Source organism: Hyla sarda, chromosome 5 (assembly GCF_029499605.1).
Source record: "Hyla sarda isolate aHylSar1 chromosome 5, aHylSar1.hap1, whole genome shotgun sequence".
Lineage (NCBI taxonomy): Eukaryota > Metazoa > Chordata > Amphibia > Anura > Hylidae > Hyla > Hyla sarda.
In genome coordinates this window covers 279,501,155-279,520,591 of record NC_079193.1, presented here as the reverse complement: position 1 = coordinate 279,520,591, position 19,437 = coordinate 279,501,155, and the positions used below count along the sequence as shown (strand labels likewise).

Here is a 19,437-nt window from a genome sequence, read left to right as displayed (position 1 = left end):
ATACATATTTACTATACAGACTTACACAATTATGAACACTCCAACATGGTTCAGGCGCATTCACCTGATAAGTGCAACATTTAGCATAAGAGTTCTTATGACGCTGCTGGTATATACATAAAACAGACGTGTAAGGATCAGCAGTCCACCTACACTAGGAGTCCAATTAAAGGGAAATATACAAAGTGGCGTGTAAGGATCAGCAGTCCACCTACACTAAGAGTTCATAGGAAGGGAAAGGTAACACGGCCTTACCACAAATCAGCCGGGTACAGTCCTTAATGAATCTCCTACAGGCTAGGAGTCTCTTGACTTAATAGTCAGGCACAAGCTTAGTGGTTAGGTTGCTGAACTTTGAACTGGAACAATCTTAGCACAGTCCTGCTAGGCACAATTCTTGAACTTGGTTGCTGCAAAACAAAAGTGGTTAACACAAGAAACAATCTGACATTACTTTAGAGTCTCTTTAGAGGATATTCTTCTTTACCCTTGTTGTGCCTCTCTTGGTTCCTCTGTATCTGCCAACATCAGGGGCAGAATTGGATTTGACATAGCTTTGCCACACCACATTGGTGAGGATGGAGTGGTGGAAGGTAGCATTAGCAGGGGTTATAGGCTTTCTAGCCAAAGTGGGGCAATAGGGCTTGAGTACCATCTCCAAATTAGGATGGACCCATAACACTTTCGTTGGTACCCTGGAAGCAGGCAAACTCTCCATGTCAGAAGAGGGCCTTGGTACATACGTTGGTACCTGTGCAGGAGGCAAACTCTCATTGCTCTGAGAGGGCCTAGGTACGTGCGTTGGTACCTTTGGAACAGACAAACTCTCATTACTCCGAGAGGGTCTAGGTACGGTCTTTGGTGCCTGCAATTTGGGCTTACTTTCCTGAACTTGAGCAGGACTTGACTCTTGACGATATGCAGAAAATGAAGAACTTGGCTCTTTGCTGCACATAGAAGATGATGAACTTGGCTCTTTGTTGTACATAGAAGATGATGAACTTGGCTGTTGAAGCTCCTCCTCCTTGGGTACGCTGGTGGAGGCTTTAGGAGCAGACCTTTTTGGCCTCAAGTTGAAGGGATCGGACTCCCAATCAGTTGACGGAAAATATGTGAAGGGAAGCTGTGTTGGGGCTGTTGGTCTTCTGACCACTGCAGCCCATTCTCCACGAAGGCTCTGGACTGGGGTGTACTCCACAATTTCACCCACCTGCAAGGTGTAGAACTTCTTATGGAGATATGGCCTTTGCACTGCTCGCCAGTTTACGAGGATGGTCTGCCCAGTGTGGCAGTCAAGGAGTGTCCTCTGACCTTGTCGAACTTGGCCACAGTTGCTCTTCTTCTTTCTAATGGATCCTCCCCTTCTCGGGGGTGATCCCATTTGCGTATGTACAATGCCTCCATTTCTTTGGTATTTTCTTGATACCGTACTTTTTCTTCATGGGACAAATGCACGTGCTTGGGGGCATAGAGATCTTTGTGTCGGGCCTTTAGCTTTTCCATCAATTCGGCCAGCTCGGCTTCTTGACGGGCCCTTTCTTTTTCTGCAGTTGGGATTGGTGGTAGTGGCTTCCCAGGTAATGGTTGAAGTACTCTGTGCATGTACTCGATCAGCTTCGGCTCATCTCCGAACACCCAATGGGCAATTTTGGTGAGCAAGGTCGTGCACTTAGCAAGCTTGATCGAGGAATGACCTCAGGGCTGGAGGAGGAAGAATAGGCCGCCTCTGGCAGGGTACTCACAGCAGACTCCTCCAACGGGATCTGGGCCCACGAGCCCCAGGTTCTGTGGTGAGGGGACAGTCAGTTGTAGATAAATCTTCGCCTTCCCCCTTACTTTTCTCGTGGCCCCCTTGTATGGTGCACCACGGATACCGCTCCCGTACACAGCAACACGTTTTACAGCACATGAATAAAGTTCTTTTTCTGGGGGGGGGGGAGTACACTTTCACTAGTGGAGACTGCAGTAGGCACACACCCAAATCCTGTTCGTGCGACGCCAAAAAGGCTTTGTGGTAGCCCTTGGGGGGTGTATGGTAGTTGGGGTGTTGATTAGCTAGATGAGGGGTTAAGGTTAACCCTATAGTTCGTGACGCCAGGCTGAGGGCTAGTATGCTGAGGTAATTCTCCGGCCTATCGTCGCCCTTCCCAATAACGATAGGTGCATGCATAAAATGACTGAAGGTCCACAAGGTAGTTGAAATTGAACTTGGATAACTTTACTTAAATGCTTGCGTTACATCCAATGAACAGTAACAGTCTTAGGCAAACAGTCTCTATACAGTTCAGTGACTGACAGTTGTTGCTGACCTTGAATAGTATTATACGTCTCTGAATTTAGGGTTAATTTTGAAGATCTGTCCGTATTTAGGGGATAGATAAGGTCCGGTGATTTTGCAGAGTGCTTAGGGATTGATACACTCACGGTTAAGAAGAGATCAGCCGTCGCCGCAAGGCTAGGGCCTAAATTCACTGATGAAAGCAGCGCAGATCTTTCCCTGTCAACAGCCCACGAGGAAAGAGAGCTAACAATGGCCGCCGCTCCCTTATATGGGCAGGGGTGGGATTGTTTTTAGTGGTCCGAATATCTGTCACTCACCGTCACAAAGCATGGTGGGCGCAATACGTCACAGGGACCTCCAAAGGTCCTTAAGCAAAAAACCATAGAGTTTGATCACGTGACCCGCAGGTCTTGCTACGCTCCGGACAGGTAATTAACTATTTATATACATTTATACAATCCTTTACATATAAATCCTAAATAATTACTAGATAACTGTTACGCCGAGCGCTCCGGGTCCCCGCTCCTCCCCGGAGCGCTCGCAACATCCTCGCTACTGCAGCGCCCCGGTCAGATCCACTGACCGGGTGCGCTGCGATACCGCCTCCAGCCGGGATGCGATTCGCGATGCGGGTGGCGCCCGCTCGCGATGCGCACCCCGGCTCCCGTACCTGACTCGCTCTCTGTCGGTCCTGTCCCGGCGCGCGCGGCCCCGCTCCCTAGGGCGCGCGCGCGCCGGGTCTCTGCGATTTAAAGGGCCACTGCGCCACTGATTGGCGCAGTTGTTCTAATTAGTGTGTTCACCTGTGCACTCCCTATGTATACCTCACTTCCCCTGCACTCCCTCGCCGGATCTTGTTGCCATTGTGCCAGTGAAAGCGTTTCCTTGTGTGTTCCTAGCCTGTGTTCCAGACCTCCTGCCGTTGCCCCTGACTACGATCCTTGCTGCCTGCCCCGACCTTCTGCTACGTCCGACCTTGCTCTTGTCTACTCCCTTGTACCGCGCCTATCTTCAGCAGTCAGAGAGGTTGAGCCGTTGCTAGTGGATACGACCTGGTTACTACCGCCGCTGCAAGACCATCCCGCTTTGCGGCGGGCTCTGGTGAATACCAGTAGTAACTTAGAACCGGTCCACTAGCACGGTCCACGCCAATCCCTCTCTGGCACAGAGGATCCACCTCCTGCCAGCCGAATCGTGACAGTAGATCCGGCCTTGGATCCCGCTGAAGTTCCACTGCCAGTTGTCGCCAACCTCACCACGGTGGTCGCCCAGCAGTGTCAACAGATAGCGCAACAAGGCCACCAGCTGTCTCAACTGACCGTGATGCTACAGCAGCTACTACCACAGCTTCAGCAATCATCTCCTCCGCCAGCTCCTGCACCTCCTCCGCAGCGAGTGGCCGCTTCCGGCCTACGACTATCCTTGCCGGATAAATTTGATGGGGACTCTAAGTTTTGCCGTGGCTTTCTTTCACAATGTTCCCTGCACTTGGAGATGATGTCGGACCAGTTTCCTACTGAAAGGTCTAAGGTGGCTTTCGTAGTCAGCCTTCTGTCTGGGAAAGCTCTGTCATGGGCCACACCGTTCTGGGACCGCAATGACCCCGTCACTGCCTCTGTACACTCCTTCTTCTCGGAAATTCGAAGTGTCTTTGAGGAACCTGCCCGAGCCTCTTCTGCTGAGACTGCCCTGCTGAACCTGGTCCAGGGTAATTCTTCCATTGGCGAGTACGCCATCCAATTCCGTACTCTTGCTTCCGAATTATCCTGGAATAATGAGGCCCTCTGCGCGACCTTTAAAAAAGGCCTATCCAGCAACATTAAAGATGTTCTGGCCGCACGAGAAATTCCTGCTAACCTGCATGAACTCATTCATCTAGCCACTCGCATTGACATGCGTTTTTCTGAAAGGCGTCAGGAGCTCCGCCAGGATATGGACTTTGTTCCCACGAGGCGTTTTTTCTCCCCGGCTCCTCTCTCCTCTGGTCCTCTGCAATCCGTTCCTGTGCCTCCCGCCGTGGAGGCTATGCAAGTTGACCGGTCTCGCTTGACACCTCAAGAGAGGACACGACGCCGCATGGAGAATCTTTGCCTGTACTGTGCCGGTACCGAACACTTCCTGAAGGATTGTCCTATCCGTCCTCCCCGCCTGGAAAGACGTACGCTGACTCCGCACAAAGGTGAGACAGTTCTTGATGTCAACTCTGCTTCTCCACGCCTTACTGTGCCTGTGCGGATATCTGCCTCTACCTTCTTCTTCTCTACTATGGCCTTCTTGGATTCCGGATCTGCAGGAAATTTTATTTTGGCCTCTCTCATCAACAGGTTCAACATCCCGGTGACCAGTCTCGCCAGACCCCTCTACATCAATTGTGTTAACAATGAAAGATTGGACTGTACCGTACGTTACCGCACGGAGCCCCTCCTAATGTGCATCGGACCTCATCACGAAAAAATTGAGTTTTTGGTCCTCTCCAATTGCACTTCCGAAATTCTCCTTGGACTACCGTGGCTTCAACGCCATTCCCCAACCCTTGATTGGTCCACAGGAGAGATCAAGAGCTGGGGTACTTCTTGTTTCAAGGACTGTCTTAAACTGGTTCCCAGTACTCCCTGCCGTGACCCTGTGGTTCCCCCTGTAACCGGTCTCCCTAAGGCTTATATGGACTATGCTGACGTATTTTGCAAAAAACAAGCTGAGACTCTACCTCCTCACAGGCCTTATGACTGTCCTATTGACCTCCTCCCGGGCACTACTCCACCCCGGGGCAGAATTTATCCTCTGTCCGCCCCAGAGACTCTTGCTATGTCTGAATACATCCAGGAAAATTTAAAAAAGGGGTTTATCCGCAAATCCTCCTCTCCTGCCGGAGCTGGATTTTTCTTTGTGTCCAAAAAAGATGGCTCCCTACGTCCTTGCATTGATTACCGCGGACTTAATAAAATCACGGTAAAGAACCGCTACCCCCTACCTCTTATCTCAGAACTCTTTGATCGTCTTCAAGGTGCCCACATCTTTACCAAACTGGACTTAAGAGGTGCTTATAATCTCATCCGCATCAGGGAGGGGGACGAATGGAAAACTGCATTTAACACTAGAGATGGACACTTTGAGTATCTGGTCATGCCCTTTGGCCTGTGTAACGACCCTGCCGTCTTCCAAGACTTTGTTAATGAAATTTTTCGTGATCTCTTATATTCCTGTGTTGTTGTGTATCTGGACGATATTCTGATTTTTTCTGCCAACTTAGAGGAACACCGCCAGCATGTCCGCATGGTTCTTCAGAGACTTCGAGACAATCAACTTTATGCCAAAATGGAGAAATGTCTGTTTGAATGTCAATCTCTTCCTTTCCTAGGATACTTGGTCTCTGGCCAGGGACTACAAATGGACCCAGATAAACTCTCTGCCGTCTTAGATTGGCCACGCCCCTCCGGACTCCGTGCTATCCAACGTTTTTTGGGGTTCGCCAATTATTACAGACAATTTATTCCTCATTTTTCCACTATTGTGGCTCCTATCGTGGCTTTAACCAAGAAGAATGCCAATCCTAAGTCCTGGTCTCCTCAAGCGGAAGACGCATTTAAACGGCTCAAGTCTGCCTTTTCTTTTGCTCCCGTGCTCTCCAGACCTGACCCATCTAAACCCTTCCTATTGGAGGTTGATGCCTCCTCAGTGGGAGCTGGAGCAGTCCTTCTACAAAAAAATTCTTCCGGGCATGCTGTTACTTGTGGTTTTTTTTCTAGGACCTTCTCTCCGGCGGAGAGGAACTACTCCATCGGGGATCGAGAACTACTGGCCATTAAATTGGCACTTGAGGAATGGAGGCATCTGCTGGAGGGATCAAAATTTCCAGTTATCATTTACACCGACCACAAGAATCTCTCCTATCTCCAGTCTGCCCAACGGCTGAATCCTCGCCAGGCCAGGTGGTCTTTGTTCTTTGCCCGTTTTAACTTTGAAATTCATTTTCGCCCTGCCGACAAGAACATTAGGGCCGATGCTCTCTCTCGTTCCTCGGATGCCTCGGAAGTAGAGGTCTCTCCGCAACACATCATTCCTCCTGACTGTCTGATCTCCACTTCTCCAGCCTCCATCAGGCAAACTCCTCCAGGGAAGACCTTCGTTTCTCCACGCCAACGTCTCGGGATTCTCAAATGGGGTCACTCCTCCCACCTCGCTGGCCATGCGGGCATCAAAAAGTCCTTGCAACTCATCTCTCGCTTCTATTGGTGGCCGACTCTGGAGACGGATGTTGTTGATTTTGTGCGGGCCTGTACTGTCTGTGCCCGGGATAAGACTCCTCGCCAGAAGTCTGCTGGTCTCCTTCATCCTCTGCCTGTCCCCGAACAGCCTTGGTCTCTGATTGGTATGGATTTTATTACAGACTTACCCCCATCCCGTGGCAACACTGTTGTTTGGGTGGTCGTTGATCGATTTTCCAAGATGGCACATTTTATTCCTCTTCCTGGTCTTCCTTCAGCGCCTCAGTTGGCAAAACAATTTTTTGTACACATTTTTCGTCTTCACGGTTTGCCCACGCAGATCGCCTCGGATAGAGGCGTCCAATTCGTGTCAAAATTCTGGAGGGCTCTCTGTAAACAACTCAAGATTAACTTAAACTTCTCTTCTGGTTATCATCCTCAATCCAATGGGCAAGTAGAAAGAATTAACCAGGTCCTGGGTGACTATTTACGGCATTTTGTTTCCTCCCACCAGGATGACTGGGCAGATCTTCTACCATGGGCCGAATTCTCGTACAACTTCAGAGTCTCTGAATCTTCTTCTAAATCCCCATTTTTCGTGGTGTACGGCCGTCACCCTCTTCCCCCCCTCCCTACTCCCTTGCCCTCTGGTTTGCCCGCTGTGGATGAAGTGACTCGTGATCTTTCCACCATATGGAAAGAGACCCAAAATTCTCTTTTACAGGCTTCATCTCGCATGAAAAAGTTTGCCGATAAGAAAAGAAGAGCTCCCCCCATTTTTTCTCCCGGAGACAAGGTATGGCTCTCCGCTAAATATGTCCGCTTCCGTGTCCCCAGCTACAAACTGGGACCACGCTATCTTGGTCCTTTCAAAATCTTGTGCCAAATTAATCCTGTCTCTTACAAACTTCTTCTTCCTCATTCTCTTCGTATTCCTAATGCCTTTCATGTCTCTCTTCTTAAACCACTCATCATCAACCGTTTCTCTCCCAAACTTGTTTCTCCCACTCCTGTTTCCGGTTCTTCTGACATCTTCTCCGTGAAGGAGATACTGGCCTCCAAGACGGTCAGAGGGAAAAAATTTTTTTTGGTTGATTGGGAGGGCTGTGGTCCTGAAGAGAGATCCTGGGAACCTGAGGACAACATCCTAGACAAAAGTCTGGTCCTCAGGTTCTCAGGCTCCAAGAAGAGGGGGAGACCCAAGGGGGGGGGGTACTGTTACGCCAAGCGCTCCGGGTCCCCGCTCCTCCCCGGAGCGCTCGCAACATCCTCGCTACTGCAGTGCCCCGGTCAGATCCACTGACCGGGTGCGCTGCGATACCGCCTCCAGCCGGGATGTGATTCGCGATGCGGGTGGCGCCCGCTCGCGATGGGCACCCCGGCTCCCGTACCTGACTCGCTCTCCATCGGTCCTGTCCCGGCGCGCGCGGCCCCGCTCCCTAGGGCGCGCGCGCGCCGGGTCTCTGCGATTTAAAGGGCCACTGCGCCACTGATTGGCGCAGTTGTTCTAATTAGTGTGTTCACCTGTGCACTCCCTATGTATACCTCACTTCCCCTGCACTCCCTCGCCGGATCTTGTTGCCATTGTGCCAGTGAAAGCGTTTCCTTGTGTGTTCCTAGCCTGTGTTCCAGACCTCCTGCCGTTGCCCCTGACTACGATCCTTGCTGCCTGCCCCGACCTTCTGCTACGTCCGACCTTGCTCTTGTCTACTCCCTTGTACCGCGCCTATCTTCAGCAGTCAGAGAGGTTGAGCCGTTGCTAGTGGATACGACCTGGTTACTACCGCCGCTGCAAGACCATCCCGCTTTGCGGCGGGCTCTGGTGAATACAAGTAGTAACTTAGAACCGGTCCACTAGCACGGTCCACGCCAATCCCTCTCTGGCACAGAGGATCCACCTCCTGCCAGCCGAATCGTGACAATAACTAATACCTAGATGAGAGGCGACTAGGGGTGGACTAGGCAATAAGGACCCGACGTCCTAGGGACTCCGGCTATTGGGACCTATATACACAGGTACCGGATAGGATGCGGTACCGGGACACCACACACAGTTTTAGGGAGAGGCCTTATCAATGTCATAGGGGTTTTGGTTCTCCGTGAGGAGAGCACCTTAAGAGTACGTGAAGAATTTTTCCACTAAGAATTCTGGGAAAAGAAGTATGCAAAGCAGCTCATTTATGTGCCACCTGCAACTGTGATATTTGGCACTTCTGTGCCACATTCTAGTTTTTGGGATTTTGGGGAAGCATTATGTGCTGCACTGTGGTACTTGATGTTACTAGGGGGTATTATGTTTGCTAAATGGTGGTATTTGATTGGTGCTGCCGGGAGTAAAATGAGTGCTGCACAATAGCATTTGATGCTTTGCGGTAATATTTTTTTTTTCACTGGATGGAGTTGGGGTCTGTGACTTCAGGTACAGTCACTCATAGTAGTTTTTTCTTAGGATTTATTAATTCAAAAAGACATTTCTATGACAAGCGTGATAAGGAGTTAATGACTGAATGCTGAAAGGTTGTTTGCACCTACTTTTATCACAAGTAACTTTATTTAATCTGCATTACAAAGGAAACCTGACACAATTTTATGTTTGTTTAATTACTCCAGTTATTTCCTTTACATAGTTAGAGCATCCTTATAAATGATCACAAGGAGAGCAGTTAAGCACTCGGTAGTTACAGTCTTCTGAGACTACAAATGTGAAGAGGAAATAACCGTAACTTATATAGCAACTAGTATTAGATTTAGGATCAGATTGGTATTTGTTTGCAGATACGTGTCAATTTATTATTAGGCTTAAAGCACTATTGTCATTTAAATACCAGTTTGATATGTCGCACAGACATGTCAAAAGTTTACATCGATAGAGTCTCAGTGCTGAGATACCCTCTGATTGTTAGATATAGCCAGGGGAAGCATGCTGCAGAAGCGCCTCACTGCCAGGCTTGGTGCTTAAAGTGGTTATCCAGGGATCGAAAAACAGAGCCTATTCATTTCAAAAACCGCTCCCTGTCTGTCTCCAGGTTGGGTGTGGTATTACAGCATGGCTCTATTCACTTCTATGGAACTGAGTTGCAGAGCCACACCCAACCTGAAGACAGACAGGGAACGTTTTTTGAAAGAAACAAGCTCTGTTTTTCGATTCCTGGATAACCCCTTTAATCTGACTGATTGCAGAAGGCAGTGCTGCATGCTTCACCCAGCTATAGCTAAAGATCAGAAGGCATCTCAGCACTGAGATCCTGACTGATCCAAACTTTTGATGTCTGTGCAACATGATCAAAGTTTTTTTAAATAGCAGTAACACTTTAAAGGGTACCTCTCATCAAAAAAACTTTTGATATATAATAGATTAATGTATGCAGAATAACTTTACAATTGCATGTTATTAAAAAATATGCTTCTTTCTATTTAATTTTCCACTTTGAAGAAATGACCACTAGGGGTCTCCCTACCAGTCCTGGCAGCAAGCATTTCAGACTCATGCTGGAGTCCTGAACACTACGAGCTGCCAGTCTGCTTTGTTCACAAAGGAGAACACTCAGAGCTGCCAGCCTGCTTTGTTCACAGCCTGTTTGGCTGTGAACAAAGCAGGCTGGCAGCTCTGAGTGTTTGGGACTCCAGCATGAGTCAGAAATGCTTGCTGACAGGACTGATCGGGAAAAATACAATAGAAAGAAGCATATTTTTAATTGACATTCTATAGGAAAGTTATTCAACATTCATTAATCTAAAATATATCAAAAGTTTATTTGATGAGAGGTACCCTTTAAAGAGTACCTATTGTTTCAAAAGATTTTAATGAAACCTGCATGGTTTTGTTATCCTAACCCATCAGAGTGGTGGCAAAATTATATTAGAGCCTTCTCTATGGTGGACAGATATTTCTGATTCTCTTCATTCAGGGGGCACAGCTGGACTGTTTCACAGTAGTACACACTTAGGGGGAGATGTATCAAAACCTGTGCAAAGGAAAATAGCAACCAATCAGATTGCTTCTTTCATTTTGCAGAGGCCTTGTTAAAAATGAAAGAAGCAAGCTGATTGGTAGCTATGGGCAACCATGGAACTTTTTCTCTGGACAGGTTTTGATAAATCTCTACCATAGTTTTTTCCTTTCCCCTCTGACCAATCACCGGACAGAATCTAGTCCTTACTGCTTTGCCATGACACACCGCTGGTTCGGTAGCATTACCGAAAGAATTCAGTTAGGAATGGCATATCAGACTAAAATGATGATTTCACTCCAGAATAATAAATCATTTAGAAAAACCGTTGAGGTCAAAGAACGAAAATAAAAAAATGAGAAATGCGCTTAACAGTAATTAAGAAATGAAACTTAACAAAACATTTCCATGGTTAGAATAACATAAAGTTCAGAATAATGAATGAGGTCAGAAAACAAAAACACTGGAAAGAAAAATTGTACTTAAAGGAAAACGGTCACCAGTTCACTCGCACTATAACCCAATATACGATGCGGGGTCTCGGACTGCTATACCTACCGGCAGTCTGGAGCACCGATCCCCCGAATGTCCCCCTCTTCCAGCACTGACTTGCGCGTTGGGGCGGGCCCGCCGGCTGGATTTAAATATTCATAAGCACTGGTCATGTGAGCACTCGAGCGCTTATGAAAATTTTAATCTAGCCGGCCTGCCTGCCTCAAAGCGCAAGCCAGTGCTGGAAGAGAGGGACCTTTGGAGGATCGGGGCTTTGGACTGCAGGTAGGTATAGCAGTCAGAGACCCCGCATCAGTCTCCTGTTCACCCGCACTATAAACCAGTGTATCGGGTTATAGTGTGGGTGAACGGGTGCTCATTTTCCTTTAATGAAAAGAAGCGGAACATACAGAACCAAATTTTTCGGTTGCACATGTCTAAACAGAACTATGTTCTGTCATTTTTTTTATTACCGTTCTCAATTCAGGGATCATGTATACATATTCTATAACGTTTTGTCCTCCTGATTAGTGCAGATGTTGAGAAGGAACTTGTTGAGAGCCAAATATGGTAAGAATTTTAGATCGTGTCCAGAAGTTTGTGCAGCTCGACAGATAGAATATGGGATAGGGAGCAGAGGTTATAAGGGTATTGAAGGAAAAAACTTTTTTTTATATATGAACTGGCTCCAGAAAGTTAAACAGATTTGTAAATTACGTCTATTAAAAAATCTTAATCCTTTCAGTACTTATGAGCTTCTGAAGTTAAGGTTGTTCTTTTCTGTCTAAATCCTCTCTAATGACACCTGTCACGGAAAATGCCCAGTTTAGAAGCAAATCCCCATAGCAAACCTCTTCTAAACTGTGCGTTTCCCGAGACACGTGTCATCAGAGAGGATTTAGACAGAAAAGAACAACCTTAACTTCAGAAGCTGATAAGTACTGAAAGGATTAAGATTGTTTAATAGAAGTCATTTACAAATCTGTTTAACTTTCTGGAGCCAGTTGATATATATAAAAAAGTTTTTTCCTGGAATACCCCTTTAACTGTAAGCACGCAGTACCCAAGGTGCTATAATTGAGACCAACTAGAAATGTGAAGAGGGATCAGTTCTCAATGCTCTCTATAGGGATATGCTGAGACACAACAAGAGTAATGATACTGATAATGGTGTTGCGGTAATGGTGATGATAAATGAATCAGTGATGCAGTGATAAATGAATCAAAAAATATAAAAGAAAGTTGGGGTAGGGAAGACTTCCAAGAAATTCGGACATCAAGTAGGGAGCGCCGGACTCAGGAAATATATAGATGATAACATTTATTAGTACAGGTGCAAAACAGAGAGTGTTTCCAGCCCAAACCGGGCTCTTCATCAGGCAAAAACAAAAATGTGGAATACACAGCTTGATAAAACAATACCGTATTACTGCTTCCGGGTAAAATCACAGTAAAAGGAACTGGAAGCATAAAAAATAGTATCAGATAAAAACATAAGGTAAAGACAAATTCTCAAGTTAAAAAGAAGAATGGGTTGGGAATGGAAACGCCAGAATAAAAACAACAAGAAGTATATTAAAATACTAATAAGATCAGTAAAACCACTGATAAATGTAAGGTAATGCACATGAGGAAGAAAAATCCGGGCTGGGATTATGTATTAAATGGGAGCACACTTGGGACGACTGACATGGAAAATGATTTAGGAGTCTTAGTTAATAGTAAATTTAGCTGTAGTGACCAGTGTCGGGCAGCTGCTGCCAAGGCAAGTAAAATCATGGGGTGTATCAATAGGGCATAGATGCCCACGACAAGGAAATAATTCTACCGCTGTACAAATCACTAGTCAGACCACACATAGAATACTGTGTACAGTACTGGGCACCAGTGTACAAGAAAGATATAGTGGAGTTGGAGAGGGTTCAAAGACAGGAAAACAGCGTAATACGGATAATGGGAGGACTACAGTACCCAGAAAGATTATCAGAATTAGGGTTATTTAGTTTAGAAAAAAGAAGGCTTAGGGGAGACCTAATAACTATGTATAAATATATCAGGGGACAGTACAGAGATCTCTCTAATTAACTATTTATACCCAGGACTGTATCTATAACAAGGGGGCATCCTCTACGTCTAGAGGAAAGAAGGTTTCTACACCAGCACAGATGGGGGTTCTTTACTGTAAGAGCAGTGAGACTGTGGAATTCTCTTCCTGAGGAGGTGGTCATGGTGAACTCTGTAAAAGAGTTCAAAAGGGGTCTGGATGCATTTTTGGAGAATAATAACATCGCTGGTTTTGGATATTAGATTTATAGGGACAGAACGTTGATTCAGAGATTTATTCTGACTGCCGTATTGGTGTCGGGAAGGAATTTTTACCTCTAGTATGAGTTTTTTTTTTTGCCTTCCTCTGGAGCAAGTCAGTAGGGACTCAATAGGGTTATAGGTTGAACTTGATAGACTCAGGTCTTTTATCAACCTTATAAACTATGTTACTATGTTACCGATTAAAATCATCCAGATGATAACCGTGATAAGATGCCTGGATGATTTCAACTGGTGGTTTTACTGTTCTTATTAGTATTTTAATATACTTCTTGTTGTTTTTATTCTGACGTTTCCATTCCCAACCCATTCTTCTTTTTAACTTGAGAATTTGTCTTTACCTTATGTTTTCTATCTGATACTATTTTTTATGCTTCCGGTTCATTTTACCGTGATTTTACCTGGAAGCAGTAATACGGTATTGTTTTATCAAGCTGTGTATTCCACATTTTTGTTAATGCCTGACGAAGAGCCCGGTTCGGGCTGGAAATGCTCTCTGTTTTAGCATTGCACCTGTACTAATAAATGTTATCATCTATATATTTCCTGAGTCCGGGCCCCACTTGATATCCCAATTTCCTGGAAGTCTTTCCTACCCCAACTTTCTTTGATGTGTACCGGTTCCTTGCATTGGATGACCGGAGGGACCTAGAGGCTGCGTTCTCAATTGTGTGCCGCTATAGATTGTTATGTTTTTGGATTTTGATCAACTATTTATTATTATGTGTTTTTAGGCCACTGCACTTTAGCTCAGGAAGGGACCGGCGCCCAGTTGTCGATCCACTGTTTAGGGTGGATGGGCAAGTAAGCAGGGAGAGCGGTTTTAGGGTCAGTTGAGGGCTCACTCTTCCTGTCCCCTGGTCGGTCCCTGACAATACAATTTATTTATCTTTATAGTGGATAGGAATATCACAGGACCCTTGGAATTCCCTTCTACATAAAACAATAAAATGGTTAAAAAGGTATATAGGCAGTAAAAACTATAAACATAGAAAGTATTACAATCCCCTATTGTGCAAATTGTGCAAAAGTCCTTCAGATATATATCTGCACGGTGATGTCTGTTCCTATGAGGAAAAACAATGGCAAAATATTTTTTTGCTCTATTTTTTGCCATTGTTTTTCCTCATAGGAACAGACATCACAGTGCAGATATATATCTGAAGGACTTTTGCACAATTTGCACAATAGGGGATTGAAATACTTTCTATTACTATTGTTTTTACTGCCTATATACCTTTTTATCCTTTTTCACCATTTTATTGTTTTATGTAGAACGAAATCGCAAGGGCCCTGTGATATCCCTTTCCACTATAAAGATAAATAAATTGTATATTTTATCAATCACATGTAGTAGTGGTCAGATCATCCTTTTCTACCACTTTACTTAATTTCTTTAATTACTATTCACTCTCTTTATCTCTTTTCCCCACTGCCGCTGACCCTCCCCCCCCCCCCCCGCCCTTCACAAATTCCATTCTATATCTATATTTTTAGATTTATTTATCACTGCACTATCATCACCATTACTGCAACACCATTATCAGTATCATTACTCTTGTTGTGTCTCAGCATATCCCTATAGAGAGCATTGATGACTGATCCCTCTTCACATTTAAGAATTTTAGATCATTTATAGACAAGTGTAATATTCACGTCTCAGCCCATGGTTTCAGCTTTGTTGTGAAATTTACCTTTCATATTCTGGCTCAACAGTGGAATCTGTCACAATCCTATTGGAGGACGAGAATACAAGAAGTCGCATTAAACGGAGAGGGTGGGAATACATCAAGAGAATTAATGAACATGCAAATACTCCAATAAAACCATGCAATAAAGGTGAAAACAATGTTGTTCTGTGTAGTGAATACATTGTGTAGAAGCAATAGAATCATTTACGAAGATACATCCACAATGCAGCCCATTGAACATTTAGTCCTAAAAGTTTTTTTGTTTTTTTTAAGTAAACAAATTGCACTGCGGACCACAGCAAGGGCAAAACATTTAATATATACAGTGAAACTCCTTTATCTTGAAACTGTCAATTTCTTCTAGTTTAGCACTTGATTCTGGGACATAACTTTAAGACTATGGGATTTCACAATATCACAGAAAACCAAAGACTGAGCAAATTTAAAGTTCCTTTAACAAAAAATGTAATAACAAATTGTTGGTATAGTTACGTGTACTGCTAGCATGTTTTCAGAAAGTCGTTCTACTACTGTTTTTGTTAAAAATGCAGTTTTGTATTATGCAGTTTAGTAGTGTCCCCCCCCCCCCCTCCACAAAAATGATTATGCATTTATATTGGCCAGACCAGAAATTCTGCAGTGTGAACCTAGCCTTAGTGAAAATGGATGGGTCACATGACATTTTACAAGATAAAAAAAACTATATAAATACAGATGTTACCCAGTAAGCAAATATAAAACACTACAAATCTATTTACTGCAACATCTTGCTACTGCCAAGGCCTACACACAGCTAACAAAACATGGCTAAAAATTGAGCAGCCCAAATATTTGCTGTGTATATGTTCTCAAAAAAGTTGTGAATGGAAATGCTGAGATGCTTGCAGTATAAATCCAAGGAATAAAAAGGTCCCCACTATAGGGATCCACAAATGAAAAAGTAACTTCTATTTGTCAGATTAAAGAGACAAGACAAGAGGAGGAAACAGTGGTAAGTAACATTCAGGGCTCAAGTCCTGCAGGAACGCATGGGAACAGAGTTCCTGCACTTTTTTCACAGCAGGAATATCATTCCCATTAGCAGGACCAGCCCTTGAGTTGAAATCTTGGGTGAGTTCCCACACTTTTTTTTTCCATGGACTTGACCACTGGTAACATTCATCATGCAAGGTGTTCAGTGGCCCAGCACACCAGGATATAAGTACCTGTGGTGGCCAATGTCATGCTGGAGGTCAGGCAACAGGGAAGCATCGGTGCAGTAGTAGGGGATTGGCAATGTGCATATCCTGCTTTTTTTAAATTTTACATGCATAAGGGAAAGCTGCAACCCTGCAACCAAAATATTTATGGTCACGTTTGCTGTGGAAAATCAAAAGCAAATTTGAAGCTAATATCACACTGGCTGCATGTACAATGCTTACTGGTGGTCACTTATTTGCACAGCAGCAGGTGCAGAGACTCATGCTCTTCCCAGACACCCAGGCTTTATGCTACAGCCGCTGTACACTACATCTGCACCTCCATTTAGAGTCCAGCCAGGAACCTTTATCAATACACTGCTTCTCTCCTGGTGCAGATCTGTTCTTCTTCCAGCCTCACTCATGGTCACCTCTCATCCCTTCAGCAACTTCCTATCCTTCAGCTTCCTCTTCTTCCTTCCTGTGTTCAGTCTCATGGTGCGTTCACACGGAGTAAATGAAGAGTAATTCAAGCTGAAATTTTGTGCGAAATTTGCGAGCAATTCGCGCACAATTTGCGCGGAATTGCGCGCGGACATGGGGGAGAAAGAAGTGAAGGGTTTTTCAGCCATATCTGCGCAAATTGCACGTGAATTCCGCGCGAAATTTCGGGCGGAATTTTATTTTACCATTGACTTCAATTGATTTCTGCTAGCGGATTCCACTTGAAGAATGAACATGTTCAACGGAATTCAGCGCCGGAATTTGGCTAGCAGAATTTCCGCAGTGTGAACAGGACAGCAGAAATAACATTAAAATCAATGGGCAGAGGAGATGTGCATTAATTTGGAGCGGAGAATTCAAGAGGAATTACGCGAGTAAATTCCTCTTGAATTACTCCGTGTGAACGCACCCTCTGTCAATAAGAGGTAGACAAACAAATGTCAGACTGCTCTAGGGTGTCCTAATGCCAACCTGTTAACTGCTGCACTATTACAGTAGGGCAGTATGGAAAATGGGGAGAAACAACAAATAGCACAGAGCGGGGAAGTGTACATGCTGCAGGTGGTTTGGACTATCCATGCTGGTGGTGTTAGACTAGGTTCACACTGTGGAATTTCTGGGCAGAATTTCTGCCGAAGATCGAGCCGGCGACACTAGGACCGCACGGACTACATTGCCGTCCCCATAGATGGCAATGCATTTCTTAGCAAATCTCCCACAAGATCCACCCAGAAATGCATTGCAGTCTATGGGGGCAGCAATGCAGTCTGCTCGGTCCTAGCGCCGCCGGCTCAATCTCCGGCAGAAATTCTGCCCAGAAATTCTGCAGTGTGAACCCAGCCTTAGAGTACGTATTGTCTATCTGCTTGTGGAAAGAGGAATTACTATTTCTGAATGGGATGTAGGATACTATAGGGCTAGGAAACATCCAGAGAGCAACAAAAAAAGTTAACATATTTAAATTTTAGGCCATGATGGCATCACTGATCCAAAAAAGGTAAATAATGTTACAATCAGTGTTATCTACACTACTCCTCCTGTACAAGCAGGTAAACGCAGGCAACGCTGATGTCCGATTCCCTGAATGCAGCCTCCCCAACAAAGTTTAGATAGGTGGTATGCATTAATGTAACACACCCTGCTAGTTACATAATATGAAAGGGAATCCATCAGACTCGGTCCCCTTCTTCCATCACTCCATGGCCCAGCTCTGATGCTCATGTCCGACTTGAAGGCACTTTCAATAATTTAGAGGGTTCAGCATGGGCACTTTGTTCAGTCTGTGGCTATGAAGCCTCTTCCCCAGCAAGCGGCCATACACTATCTGCCCCCTTTCTATCATAACTAGCTTGAATATCCTAACTGATTACAATATACAGTATATATATATATATATATATATATATATATATATACAGTAGTCCCTCAAGTTACAATATTAATTGGTTCTAGGATGACCATTGTATGTTGAAACCATTGTATGTTGAGACCAGAACTCTATGGAAACCTGGTAATTGGTTCTAAAGCCCCCAAAATGTCATCCAAAAATTGGGAAAAAGTGAGGATTTAAGAAAAATAAGTAGATAACTAATACAGATAAAGCAAATCATTACATATAAAAGTAAGAAAGATCTGCTGGGAGCTGTAAATCATTGTATATGTCAGTGTTTCCCAAGCAGGGAGCCTCCAGCTGTTGCAAAACTACAACTCTCAGCATGCCCGAACAGCCCTTGGCTGTCCGGGTATGCTGGGAGTTGTAGTTTTGCAACAGCTGGAGACACCCTGGTTGGGAAACAATGGTTTATGTAGGGGACGGGAGCTTCTTCAGGGTCCTATACAGTACACACAGTGGGGGAGATTTATCAAAACCTGTCCAGAGGAAAAGTTGCCCAGTTGCCCATAGCAACCAATCAGATCGCTTCTTTCATTTTTAACAAGGCCTCTGCAAAATGAAAGAAGCGATCTGATTGGTTGCTATGGGCAACTGGGCAACTTTTCCTTTGCACAGGTTTTGATAAATCTCCCCCAGTGTCCCAAATGGAGCCACCGGTACCTGGTGTCCAAAAGGAGCAGCTAACCCTGGCACAGTTAAGGAGTAGTACAGAACATGTAGTTCCTCACTGAACTGTAGGGGGCGCTACCAGACACCAGTCAGTGCTTGTACTTCAGTAATACAGGTGATTTACCAGTGACATGCCCATTCTGATTGGTCGGTTCTTCCGGCCATTGACACGTTTCGCAGATCTGGACTGTCTGTATTGATCTGGACTGTCTGTTGTATGTTGAGTCTGGTTTCAAGTTACAATGGTCCAGAAAAGACAATTGTATGTTGAAACTATTGTATGTTGAGGCCATTGTAAGTTGAGGGATCACTGTACTGTATATGTATTGTAATCACTAATCTAATCAAATGAGATCCTCATATATGGTCTGTGGATTAAGGATTAATTAATCACAGTCTCATTTCCTTCATTTACTTGCTGATTTGGCACTAATGACAACTTCTGTGTGTTCTGTAGCGGCCTCTCTAGTGTAATACTGTGGCCGGTCATTTCAGGTCATTGCACATTACAGCAACTATTTTTATATCCTGATTATAGAACTGTACATATACTGTAAATAAACATTGTTAATAATATCAGGACCAATTTGCACCAAAAAGGCTATGAATGTACAAAAAAAAAAAAAATAAAATAAAATAAATATATATATATATATATATATATATATAAAACTCAACGTGTGTGTATGTATGTATATATGTATGTATGTGTGTATGTATGTATGTATGTTCCACAAAAACTTTCAAAC

General features: G+C 44.7%; 1 long non-coding RNA gene across 1 annotated transcript in view; it reads right to left on the bottom strand.

The window, feature by feature from the left end:
- The window catches only part of LOC130272688 (uncharacterized), a 30,199-nt gene extending 11,826 nt beyond the window's left edge, over positions 1 to 18,373 (bottom strand). Inside the window, exons 1-2 of the long non-coding RNA XR_008843692.1 lie at positions 18,240 to 18,373; positions 14,948 to 14,986 (exon numbers count right to left, since the gene is read on the bottom strand). This is a non-coding gene — a long non-coding RNA (uncharacterized LOC130272688). The remainder of the gene's footprint in view (positions 1 to 14,947; positions 14,987 to 18,239) is intronic.
- Between the last annotated feature and the right edge of the window lie 1,064 nt (positions 18,374 to 19,437).